Raw genomic sequence first — 12,283 nt, 5'->3', positions numbered from 1 at the left:
AATGGCAAATTTTCTGTCATGCATATTTACCACCGTAAAAAAGAAAAAAATTAGAAATCAGTTGTAGAAGTATCGTAAATAACATGGTAAGAGCCTGGTAATATTTAGTTGCCCAAAGAAAGTAGCTTACCCAAAATATGTAAATATGAACTCATTTACATAATAAACAAATAAGCAAAGGACATCTTGAGAAATCCTTCCTTGACTTCCCATCCTTCTCTAGCTGTTGCCTTCCTTCTGTGCCATCTTTTGTAGCAAAACCCCTTGAAAGAGTTCTCCATATCCGCCACTCCTCCCTCCCGTTTTCTCCTGAACCTGCTCTGATGGGGCCCTTGTCCACAGTGCATGAGAGAAGCCCCATGTTGGGGTCAGTCACCTGCACAAGCTCTCTTGCCTCTCTGGGCTCGACCATCTCCCCTGGGAATGTCAGGAAGCTCAGGGCTTGGTCCCAGCTCTCCTCCTCCCCCTCACTCACTCCTGAGCACTGTATCTGCAGGTCCGGGCAGGGTAAGCTCTGTGCAAGGAGGACACACTGCTCTGTCTGAGCATTGACAGGGCTCGAATTTGAAGGTGCTGATAGATCCTCTTCACCTCCACCCCCACCCCATGACGGCACCTCGTGTGAGATGCAGACACATCCACCTGTCAGGATCCGGGTGGGCTCTAAGGGCAACCGTGCCTGCTCAGAAGAGTTCCAAGAAGACCCTCATGACCACGGAAGAGCCCCATGGGATATGACAGGAGCCTCACCAGGGTGAGACCAATGGACTAGACCCTCTTGGAACCCCAGTTGGGCTGACCAGACCCCAAGGAGCCCACTGGCTCTATAACCACCATGCTTCTTTTTTTTTTTTCTCCTAGAGTCACATTCCTGGGAGCACTGACATTTGGTTGTTCAGCCATCCAAGAGCAGAAAAGGGCATTATTGGAAACTCAAAAGGTGTATTTTATATTCACACACTTGACTTTCAAGACCCTGAATGAATTTTGCTGAAATAAATATTCACCTTTGGGTTTCGTCCAAGTATGGGAAGTTTAGTCCTCCAAAGCCTTTTCTCTTTCTTCCTTTCTTTTAAAAAGAATATTAAAAGTGACTGAAAAGAAGGATTTAGAGATGAATGGCGATTTTTCAACATGTCTTATAAAATGAAAAGGAGAAAATGCTATAATATTTCTTGGGGACATAGATTGAGGGAGGGCGAGATTTAGAACCCTGTGGGTGTTTACTGAGACGTGAGATTTTTATCCTTACCAGCTTTAGTATTCAATCCTGCTCAGTCAGAAGGGGGGCAAATGCCAGTGACCACCCATCCCACTTGTCAGCCTGTACCCCGGTTTCAGCCCTGAGAATCCTGTGTCACAGAAAACCCCTCAGTCCCCAACAAGGAACTGGGGTAGCTGGTCACCCTAGTTGAGATTACTATGGATATGGGAAGTGCTCCTACAACCCCACTCAACCCAGCCCAGGTGACCCAATGCCCCTGTCAACTCCATGTCATCATGCACCTGCAACAAGAAACACCATCTGCGTCAAGAGCTGTATGCAACACCAAGCGCAGGGATTTCAGAAGGCTCGAGAAATAACACGTTAGGTCCCAGCCTGGTTCTGGCTAACTGAGAATCACCTGTCACCTTCAGTAGTGATAGAGCAGAGAGTGGGGACTGGGGCAGAGCTGTGTGACAACAAAGGCTTAAATGAACCCCAGAATTAGACAGAGGTGGCCATGGACCACCACAGGCCTCACACTAGACAGCCAAAGGGACTCTGCCTTTGTCCTGTAAAGATTCCTGATGCTGGCCCGCTTCCTGACACAATGAACCCCTCATCAGTGGCTCTTGCATGGGACAGGACTGTCATGGTAAAGATACAAAGAGGACTGTGTGTGTGTGTGTGTGTGTGTGTGTGTGTGTGTGTGTACCCACATAGGGGAGAAAGAGAGAGATGTCAAGAGGCAAGGCTGGGGCTCAGCGTAACCAGCATCCACTGTCCCCCAATCCTGGGGCAGGTGAATACTGACTTCCCCACCAGCAGTCACCCCATAGCATATCCTCCTCCCCCACCCCACCTCAATCCTTTTTCCACGTATAAGTCTGGGCTGGTATCTCCTGGACAGTTACCTTGGAGACTGTCCCATCTCACCCTCCCCCGTCACCTGTGCCGGCCACAGGGGTCAGCAGGTGTCCCAAGAGCTCACAGACACAAGACACAGACACAGGCCCGCATTGCTGACATAAAACATCCTTCACTGACCTTGCTGCCCTGGTCCAGTTCAGAGCTGAATTCCAAGGCCGCTCTGTGGACCCCACTTCCTCCGGGTAATGGCCATCAGAGCTGGAGGTGCTCGGGAGTGTCCTCCCAATGGTCCGCTGGAGCCAGATGGCCACATGACAAGCCTCATGAGGGGACGGTTATGTTCACTGAGTCTGTCTTGTCCACGGCTGGCCTCCCTCCAGCCAGCTGTGTGCCAGCACCTGCTTGTGACAGCCAACCGTTAAACATTCTGCAATTTTGCAGGCCGGTTGTTAAACACAGCCTCGACTAAAGACTAAATCATATAAGCTAACTAGTCAGTAGCTCAGATTAGACATCAAAGTGGCAACCTCTCAAAACTTACCCCTTTCTCATCATTTCACCTCATTTTACAATTATCCACACTCTGACGGTTTGCACCTGCCAGACCTGGGAGGGGGAAGCCCAGTAGTGGGCCCTATGGGGCATCTCTTCCAGACTCGGCCAGCGATGTCACACTAGCAGCCTGCCCTGGCCATAGAGGGAAGATTTACACCACGGGAATCGACAAATGCTATAAATCAGGATTGTTCCTCACCCCCCAATTCCTGGTTGTACATATTTACCAGCACCCGCTGTCCCTGGCCCAGCCTGGTCCTGGCACAGAACAGGGCTCAGCTGCTCCCCCTTTGTAAGGAAACTTCCTGGAGTTATCCAAGCGTGCATGTGCCACCTGCTTTCTGCAGGGTGCCGGTGACTAGTCTATGCCTCGTCTACTTCAGGAGCCCTGGAGCTGCTGTGGAATCAATCCGTATTAGCCTCCTGCAGCTGCTGTAACAAATGAACACGAACTGGATGGCCTAAGACAACAGAAATTCATTCTTTCACTGTTCTAGGAGCCAGAAGTCTGAAATCGAGGGCCTGGCAGGGCCAAATCCCTTCAAAGGCTGACAGAGAGAACCCTTCCTTGCTTCTTGGCTCCTGGCTATCCTTGGCATTTCGGCCTCTAAGCGCAGCACTCCAATGTCTGCCTCTGCCTTCACATGGCCTTCCTCCCTCTGTGTACTTCTTTATGTCTTCTCCTCTTCTTATAAGGACACCAGTCATGGGTGTCCCACCCTAGAACCCACCCTAATCCAGTATTGACCTCACCTTAACTAATTGTACCCACGAAGACCCTGTTTCCAACTAAGGTCACATTCTGAAGTTCTAGGTGGACGTAAGTGGGAGGAAGGGACACTGTTTGACTCACCTCTAAATCATCGTGTGGTAGGAACCACAGGCAGAGCTGTCCCTCTCATGTGGAGAAGAATCCCAAAGACCGTGTGATGCCAACCATGACCAATGAACAAAAGGGCCCTCACTGCAGGTGTTTCTACTTGGCTTTTATGGTTACTCTCTGGACAATAGCAAATGTGTTTATGGTCATGCCATCAGCCTTGGGGGTCTCTCCCTCTTTTGCCCTGCCTGCACCCATGTACACTCTCTCTTCCAGAAACTGCACCATTTTCTAAGCAGACTCGCACCTGGAGGGCTGGCCTGTTCCATATGACCTCCCAGAAGCTAGAGTTCAGCCTTATTCTAATGACCACAGCCATGGCCCAACGCCCACATATGTGCCAACCCAACCTCATGGCCTGCTCCAAGAGGAGTCTCATGAACACTGTTGACACAAAGAGACACACATTAATTTCTCCCAACCTGATGATGATATCTCCTATTTGTGGAGCACTTAGCAGGTGGCAAGGTGGTTGTCAGTGCTCAAAGACACCATTTCCATGATTTCCTTTGATCCCTATTTCAATCCTATGAGGAAGCCACAAACTTTTGCTTGGACTGTCAGGGGGTTTGTGAACCTCTGGAAGAGCACCATGGGTCTCCTAAGTGTTCACAAACCCAACGATAAGAAGTCCAGGAAAGGAACACATTCCATTAAGCTGTCCATTATGAACACCCAGCCATGATGAGTAGAGGCACAGATGCTCATGATGGGGCAGCAAGACAGGGGCTGGGAGGTCCAGGCATCACACAAGTGAGCCTGTCCATCAGCAGGAACTGGGGACAGGGCCCTGGGCAGGTGGGACAGGGAGGGAAAATAAGGCTAAGGCTAGGGTAAGACAAGAGAGGCATCTGGGGTACAGAATATAAGGATGCGTTCACTCCCTCTTAGGGCAACCCCCACCCTGGCCTTAAAGGAGGAACCCAGCAAAATCCCAGTGGTGAGAAGTGGGCAACGGGCAGAGAGGAGTCCCCAGGCACTGACGGTAGGGCCCCAGGAGGAAGCAGATGGCACATTCACTTTGGGAGCCTTTGGGAGGGCTTCTTTCCAGAGGATTGAACAGAAGGGTGGGGACCTCAGGGCGTCGTGCAGTGCCTGGGGACAATGGGGACTGGTACCAGGCCTGATAGATGAACACGGCTGATGGACCCAGAAGGACAGTGAGGCTCAGAGGCAGGCTGCCTGGAGAAGGGTAGGGACCTGTGGTTGGGGCCTGTGGCCGGTCAAGTCAACCTGGGTGGGGAAGATGTGGGGAGAATTAACACCTGACCTCTCTCTCCTAGGTCTCCCCCATCTCCTGCTGGAAGCCCCCACTGTCTGAGCCCAACAGGGTAGAGAAGCCTGCAGGAGAACAGGGAGTAATGGGTTGGGTAAGTAAAGGAAAGGATTCTGTGTGGGGCAAACACAAACCAGACACAGGAGTTGGGTTCTGAAAGGTGAGTGGGTGGATGAAGGGGCCCAGGAAGCCCAGGCAGGGCCAGCCCCAGACCTTCAGCCACGTGCCCATCAGAACTCCCAGGGGAGCTCGTGGTAAGAATGCAGATTCCTGGGTCCCGCACCTCGATTCAGACTCAGTGCCTGTTGGATGGGTGTTGGAATCTATCCTTCTAGATGTCTTGAACCAGAGTTGTGGAGCCCTGGGCAGGCGCTGCAGGTGGCCTCAGCCGAGGTCTAGGCCTGGTCCCTGGGTGCTGAGTCTTTGGCCTGGGGAAGGCAGGGGGCCAGAACCAAGCAGAATAAGAGGGTTCAGCCTCATACCTCCAGAAACCCCAGCCCCTCCCACAAGCCTGTCCTAAAGTTCCCACTCTAACTCCTCCCATTCCTCTCTGTCACCCCCTAAGGGTGGCACACACAAGCTAACCCAGACTGGGTGTGCACACAGGACTGGTGAGAAGCTGGGGTGAGCTGTGGACGGAGGGTGCTACGAGGACCCTGCCCATCTCTGTCCCCAGGCTGGTCTCTACTCGACTGCCTAGGACTGGCCAGGCAGGCCCCTGACCTGCCTTCCCAGCCCGTGGGGAACCAGAGGCTGCTCCTTTGCTTCTGAATATGCCCCTGCAGGGCAACTTATAGGGAGTGAGGCCCGAGATGGACCAATAGGGTCTGGGACCAGACTCCCTGAACCCTGGGCCAGCTCTCCTCTGGAAGGAGGGCATGGATTTGAAGTCTCAGCCATTCCTGTCTTGAACCTGCACCAGAGCCCAACTCAGGGCAGGACACAGTAGTGCCAGGCTGCCCTTGCGTTCTCGGGAGTTGAGCATGCACCAGGGGCAGATCCCTGATTTCAACCCTTCCTAAGTTAACCTAAGAAGAACCAAGTGCTGCAAGTGAGGGGAACAGCTTTCCCCACCCCACCCCCCATGACATCCTAAGGTCCCAGCACGAAAGGAGCCCAGGCTACTCAGCTGCTGGTAGAGATAGGATCTGAACTTCACTCCCCAGGCCGCCTTCCCTGGTTGCAGGTGAAGCTGCAGCTCTAATCCTACTGCTGGCCCCATCCCCACTCTGCTGCATGTATGGTTTCACTGCGAGGATCTGGGGCAATTAATTAGTGCTGTTGTGCTGGGCTTGTAGAAGGGCGGGCTGTCCCCAGGGGTACCCTCAGAGGGAGTGTAGACTCTCTGCAACATGACACTTGCCTTCTTCAGGAGGGAATCCACCCTCCAAACCAGAACCCCCAAGACTCTGATTCTCACGTCCACCTGAGCTGTACCTTCACTCCTATGGAGGTGTTGAGGCTCAGAGCAGAGTGATGACTTTCCACCCTGTGCTGGTGGTGGGCCAGGCTCCCTTAACCAATTCAGGTGGGTGGGTAGGGGTTGGAATTGAGACCAGTTCAAATGCTCTCTTTAGGATGTTTCCCCGGGGGCACCATCTCCCTACTATCCCCTCCCATTTCTTCTCTTCACAGTTGGTCATTGTATTTTTTTATGGCATCTATTTGTTTAATGCCTGTCTCCCCGACTGGAATGTGAACTCCCTGAGGGCAGGCACCCCGCTTTGTTCACCACTGTGTTCCCAGGGCTCTTCACAGTGCCCCGCACAAAGTGCAGCTCATTGGAGAGTGAAGAACAATGAAGGGACAGACAGAGGGATGGGCGGACACAGCCTCAGACAAAGGAAGAAGGAAAGAGAAAGAGGCCACCCTTGTGCTGGGTCTGGGAGAGAAGGGAGCCAGTATCTTTTACGGAGCTGCGAGATTGTCACACAACCTGGGAATGAGCAACCTACGTGCTTCCTAATCCAAAGTTGGTCATGACAAGACAAAATCTTTCATCAGTCTAGATTGACACGGAGGTAAGCTCTGATCCCAGAGCCTAGAGGTGAGAGGTGGTCATGGAGGGGATATAGAGGTGGGGTGCAGGGGTAGGCTTTGTCCAAACCAGTCGGGGCTGCACACTTTCTTCACCACCAAGACCCTTTTTATTAATTTCCCTTTTGTCCACAGACACCATGTTTTGAAAGTATCAGTTTGTCAGTGTTAGGAATGATCTTATTTGCATATTTTTTAATTAACTAAAGCCATCTGTAATGCTTTGATTGCCTTTCTTACCAGAATGAGATCATTAGGTTGAGATAACTTCAGCCCAAAGCAAAGTAACTTGATATTTTCATTAACTGTTGTAGCCAGAAAAAAAAAAAAAAAAAAAAAACTGTTGTAGCCAGATGGTGGTATGATTTCCATTAGACTCTGGAATAGCTACAGGTCATCCATGGACAACAACTCCCTTATGACAAAGCAGCAGTATTCTCGGTCTGTCTCTCTCCTTGCTAAGCTCCTCAGGACTCACTATGTGAGAAAATAGAGTGTGGTATAGACACATGCTTCTGGAACCTAGTGCTATGGATGAGCAGAAGAGGAGAGAGAGAGAAGAGGAAGTTCATACTTAGAAATATTGCATGTGATGGGCTGAAAAATAAAATTTGATGGGTTTCGGGATTCCTAAATTTCTTTGCAAAAGGATTTAGAGACATTTTCATTTTTTCTCCCACTTTCCTCTAGTAGCAACCATTAATTAAGCTGATTGGATTATGTGAATCGCTGAGTTCCACTTGAGTCTTGACTTTGACCAGTAAAGAGCTGGTGAAGAAGCACTAAGTCTTTGAGCTTAGTGGGATTAGTGCCCTCCAGGTACTCAACCCCTTGATGCCCAAATGTTGGGCAAAGAAGTAAATAGAAACACAAAAGAGAGAGAAGAATGAAGCTATATTTAGAATAAGGAAGTGACATCAGATTATAACGTAAATCCACAGGAAGAAATAAAGACAAACAGAAATGATAATTAAGAAGGTTAATATAGTTTTAAAAACTTGGTAAATACACTTGTGTTATTTATTCTGTTAGCTTTTAAAAAAGACATAATAGTATAGAAAGCAATGATTATAGTACTATATAGTTGGGTTTATAACAGGACACTTAGAACGTTCAGTTGAGTGTATATAGACATGATATGAGTAACAATAATAGCATAGAAAGAGAGTAGGGAATGGAGTTAAGTTTCCATAACTTACTGGAATTGAGTCAGTGTAAATCTGAAGTGGATTCTGGTAAGTTAGGTTGTATATTACAAGAGCTAGGGAAATCACGAGGTGCCTATGTGGCTCAGTCAGTTAAGCATCAGACTCTTGATCTCAGCTTCAGTCTTGATCTCAGGTCGTGAGTTCAAGCCCCAAGTTGGCCTCCATGCTCAGCATGAAGCCTACTTAAAAAAAAAAAAGTTAAATTCATTAAGGAAATCAAAGTTGTACAACAGAAAATACCCACTTAAGAAGAGGTATGAGGAAGGAATAGAGAGACAAAATAGTTATAAGATACAGAGAAAATGGAAAGGAAAGCAAAATGGCAGACATCCAACCATATTAATAACATCAAATGGGAAAAAATAACATTACATGGGAATGGATTAAACAATTTAACCAAAAGGCAGAGGTTGACAGACTAGAAAAAAAAATCTACGATCTAATTATATGCTGTCTCCAGGAGACACTTTTTTATTCAAAGATACAGATTGGGGGCAGCCCTGGTGGCTCAGCGGTTTAGCACCGCCTTCAGCCCGGGGCCTGATCCTGGAGTCCTGGGATCGAGTCCCGCATCGGGCTTCCTGCATGGAGCCTGTTTCTCTCTCTGCCTGTGTCTCTGCCTCTCTCTGTGTTTCTCGTGAATGAATAAATAAAATCTTAAAAAAAAAAAAGATACAGATTGGTTAAAAGTAAAAGATGAAAAAAGATATGTCATGCAAACTGAAACCATAAAAAATTAGGTAACTTAGATGAAATGAACAGAGACACAAACTATCAAAACTGACTCAGAAATAAATAGATAATCTGAATAGACCTACAACGAGTAAAGATGTTGAGTTAGTAATTTCCACAAAAAGGGGCGCCTGGGTGGCTCAGCAGTTGAGTGGCTGCCTTTGGCTCAGGGCGTGATCCCGGGGTTCTGAGATCAAGTCCCACATTGGGCTTCTTGAGTGGAGCCTGCTTCCCCCTCTGCCTATGTCTCTGCCTCTATCTCTGTGTCTCTCATGAATAAATACATAAAATCTTAAAAAAAAAAAAAAAGGTTCAAAAATTCCCCCAAAAGCCCAAGCCCAGGTGGCTTCAATGGCGAATAACATTGTAGAACACTGAGCTCACTGCCTGGCACAGAGCAAGTACCCAATAAAGGTCACCCTACATTGCTATTATTTTTCTATCACTTGATTTTCAAACGCTGTGTTCTACTTGCCTGCCATCTCTTGCTTGATTGTGAACTTCCTGAGGGCAAGGAATCTGTCTTATTCTTTATATTCCAAGTGCCCAGCGTGGTGCCTGGCCAGTGACCCAAGAGAGGTAGAGAGAAAATAATGTCAGAACTTGAAGGAGACATGCATCATATTCCAGTTCGGGGAATCTGGAAGATTCATGGAGAAGATTCATACCAGTCCTTGTCTCCTCAAGGACTGGTATGACTTTGTGTCAGCGGAGGATGGGCAATGTCCCAACAAAACTATAAAGGGCTAACATGGACAGGGCATCCAGGAATGCTTCAAGAAAGAAGAATGTTCAAGACATCTCAGCTTAGAAATACCTTTGTGGTCTTATTATTGGTGAGAAAACTCTCTGTTTAAAAACTTCCCATTTATCTTCCATCCCTTTTCTCTTTGACCCTGCCCTTTGCTTCTTTGAAGACCCATTTTCCTTCCCTGATCTCTGTTGAAATGCAACAGTTCCTCATTGGCACCTTCTTCCCAATAACCCTAAGGGGTATGTGCACGCATTGTCTCCATTTTACAGATGGGGAAACTGAGGGCCAATGAGGTTAGTAAATTGCCCAAGGTCCATAGTGAATGAATGGTGGCAGGGGAATCTGAACTCAGGGATCTGCCTCACTGACTGGCAGTCTTTGAGGAGCTTGGGCTGCATTGGATTTTGCTTCTGGTTCTTTTTATTCTCCCTCTTTGGTGAAAGTATAAACCACGTGTAAGACAATTTAAGATGATGATGATGATGATGATGATGATGATTAAAGATTTTATTTATTTATTTGAGACAGGGCAAGAGAGAGAGCGTGAGCAGGGCAGAGGGAGAGGGAGATGTGGGGCTCGATCCCAGGACCCAAGATCATACCTGAGCTGAAGGCAGATGCTTAACCGACTGAGCCACCCAGGCGCCCTGATAGTTTAAGATTACTCAAAATTGTTTTGATGTTGTACAGCAGAGGCAATTACCCACCCGTCCAGGACACAACATTGCTTCCAGGGCCAGCATGGCCATCTCACAGAGTCTGTCCTTGATGCTGGTATGCACATCGCTGGTCCCATGCCATGTCCAGGGGGTGGTGGCTGTTTGAGGGGTGGATACACACGTAAAGAGCAACAGGGGTGGGGTGTGAAGAGGAAGGTGGGCCAAGGGCCAGAGGCTGAGCCCTTCCTGACTCCGCCCCACACTGTGTGGCCTCATGTCTGCACCAAACACTGAGGGGTCTGAGTATTTTAAGTTTGAATCTGGTCTTCAAGATTCTTATAAAGGTATATTTGTCACTGTAGAGGAATTTACATAAAATTTACATATAAAATATGTAATATTCTTCTACATTTTAACTTCTACAGCATGACTTTAGTACTTGGCTATATGGTATGTGCTTTCTTCTCTCAGATCCTGCAAATGGTAGGGACAGACCTATCGAGTTCTATACATACCTAAAAAAACACAGTTTAATTTTTAGTCTTTTTTTTTTTTTTTTTACATGAACGGAATCATGATGTACGCTCGTTTGTTTTTACAATGTGCACTTTTCACTTAATAATATGGCTTCAAGGATTTTTCGTGTCAGGACACAGAGACCTATCTACTTCATGTGAACACATAATACAATGCATCTTTTTTTTTTTTTCCCAGAACAGCTGGAATTCTTCCCAAGACATCTTCAATAAGAAAAGGAGCTCTGCTCATGTGTGATCGGAGGGATGGAAGCAAGACTGGAGTACCAGGACCCTGGGTGGAGATAAGCCTGGCTTGTACCCCTGACTCCCCCTCTGCTGACTGCACACACCTCACTCTCCCAGAGTCCGGAGGCTTTCCAGTCAGAGGCCAAGTCCTAAGGAAGGAAGTTCAGGAGCCCAGAGCTGGGAGGCAACTCACTGGGTCTGCACATTCTTCCTAGATTAGTAACACACATTCTCTTGCTAGTTCATTGTGAGCGAGTTGGGAGCGCTTTCCTTTTTCTCTTTTAGGGAGGTCATGTCACGATTCTACACACGCTTCTAATTGCAGTCCCCCCCCCCCCCCCACCTCCCGCCTCCCGCAGAAACGAATGGAGCATTTTCCAGGTCAGATTGGTGTTTAGTCATCTGGACACGAGTCCCCCCTTCCTCTTGCCTTAATCTTTCCCAGGCTGGATTCTGTCTTTGAAACAATAGGAAATGACAAGGTCTATTTTTCTTTTCTTGAAAGGACTCAAACCATGGAGTCATGAGTTGGAACGGAGAAAGTACGGGGAATGAATCTGTACCCCCAATAGGAAGTGACCAACTTTCCTCCTTTTGTTCTGCCTGAGTCCAGCGGGCTGAGCTCATGATATGCCAGAGAATTTGCTTAAAAGCAGGAAGGCGGCATGTTCACCTCAAGATAAATTCCCAGTTGGATTGTCTGTTGGACCCACTCTGAGATGCAGTCAGGCTGTGAGCGGTCTTCAAGCAAAGATTGGGAACCTTTCAAAGAGGGGGTCTGCTAGGAGAATTCCTGGGGCCCTGGATGATCTTAAGGCACCCCCTGTGAGCCAGTTACTAGATGAGCTTTCTAAGTGTTGATTTTTGGGGCGCCTGGGTGGCTCAGTGGTTGAGCGTCTGCCTTTGGCTCAGCTCGTGACCCTGGGGTCCTGGGATCAAGTCCCGCATCGGGCTCCCCCACGGAGCCTGCTTCTCCCTCTGCCTATGTCTCTGCCTCTCTCTGTGTCTTTCATGAATAAAATCTTTTTTAAAAATGTGTTGATTTTCATTTCTCTGACAGAATTAAGCTGTAATTTGCTATTTCCAAGATATTGTGCGTAACTGGATAGTGATCAGTCACATCAGAAGCAATTACTGTTCCAAGAGTTTGAGGCCAGGCCCTGCTGGCTGAGGGTGGGCTGGATAGGTGAGTCCCTTATCACCCGGGAAGGATGCTGCCCAAGGACTGTGATGCCATCCTTCCTGCCACGTGTCAGACTGGTCCCGTGGCCTGGAGCCCAGATCCACCTCTGGTGCCCTGCGCCGCCGTCAGCCTGTTTTCCCACGGCACCTCCCTACTCTGGC

Source organism: Canis lupus, chromosome 31 (assembly GCF_003254725.2).
Source record: "Canis lupus dingo isolate Sandy chromosome 31, ASM325472v2, whole genome shotgun sequence".
NCBI classification, from domain to species: domain Eukaryota; kingdom Metazoa; phylum Chordata; class Mammalia; order Carnivora; family Canidae; genus Canis; species Canis lupus.
The sequence above is the reverse complement of the archived record's forward strand: the minus strand, read 5'-3'. Positions refer to the sequence as shown.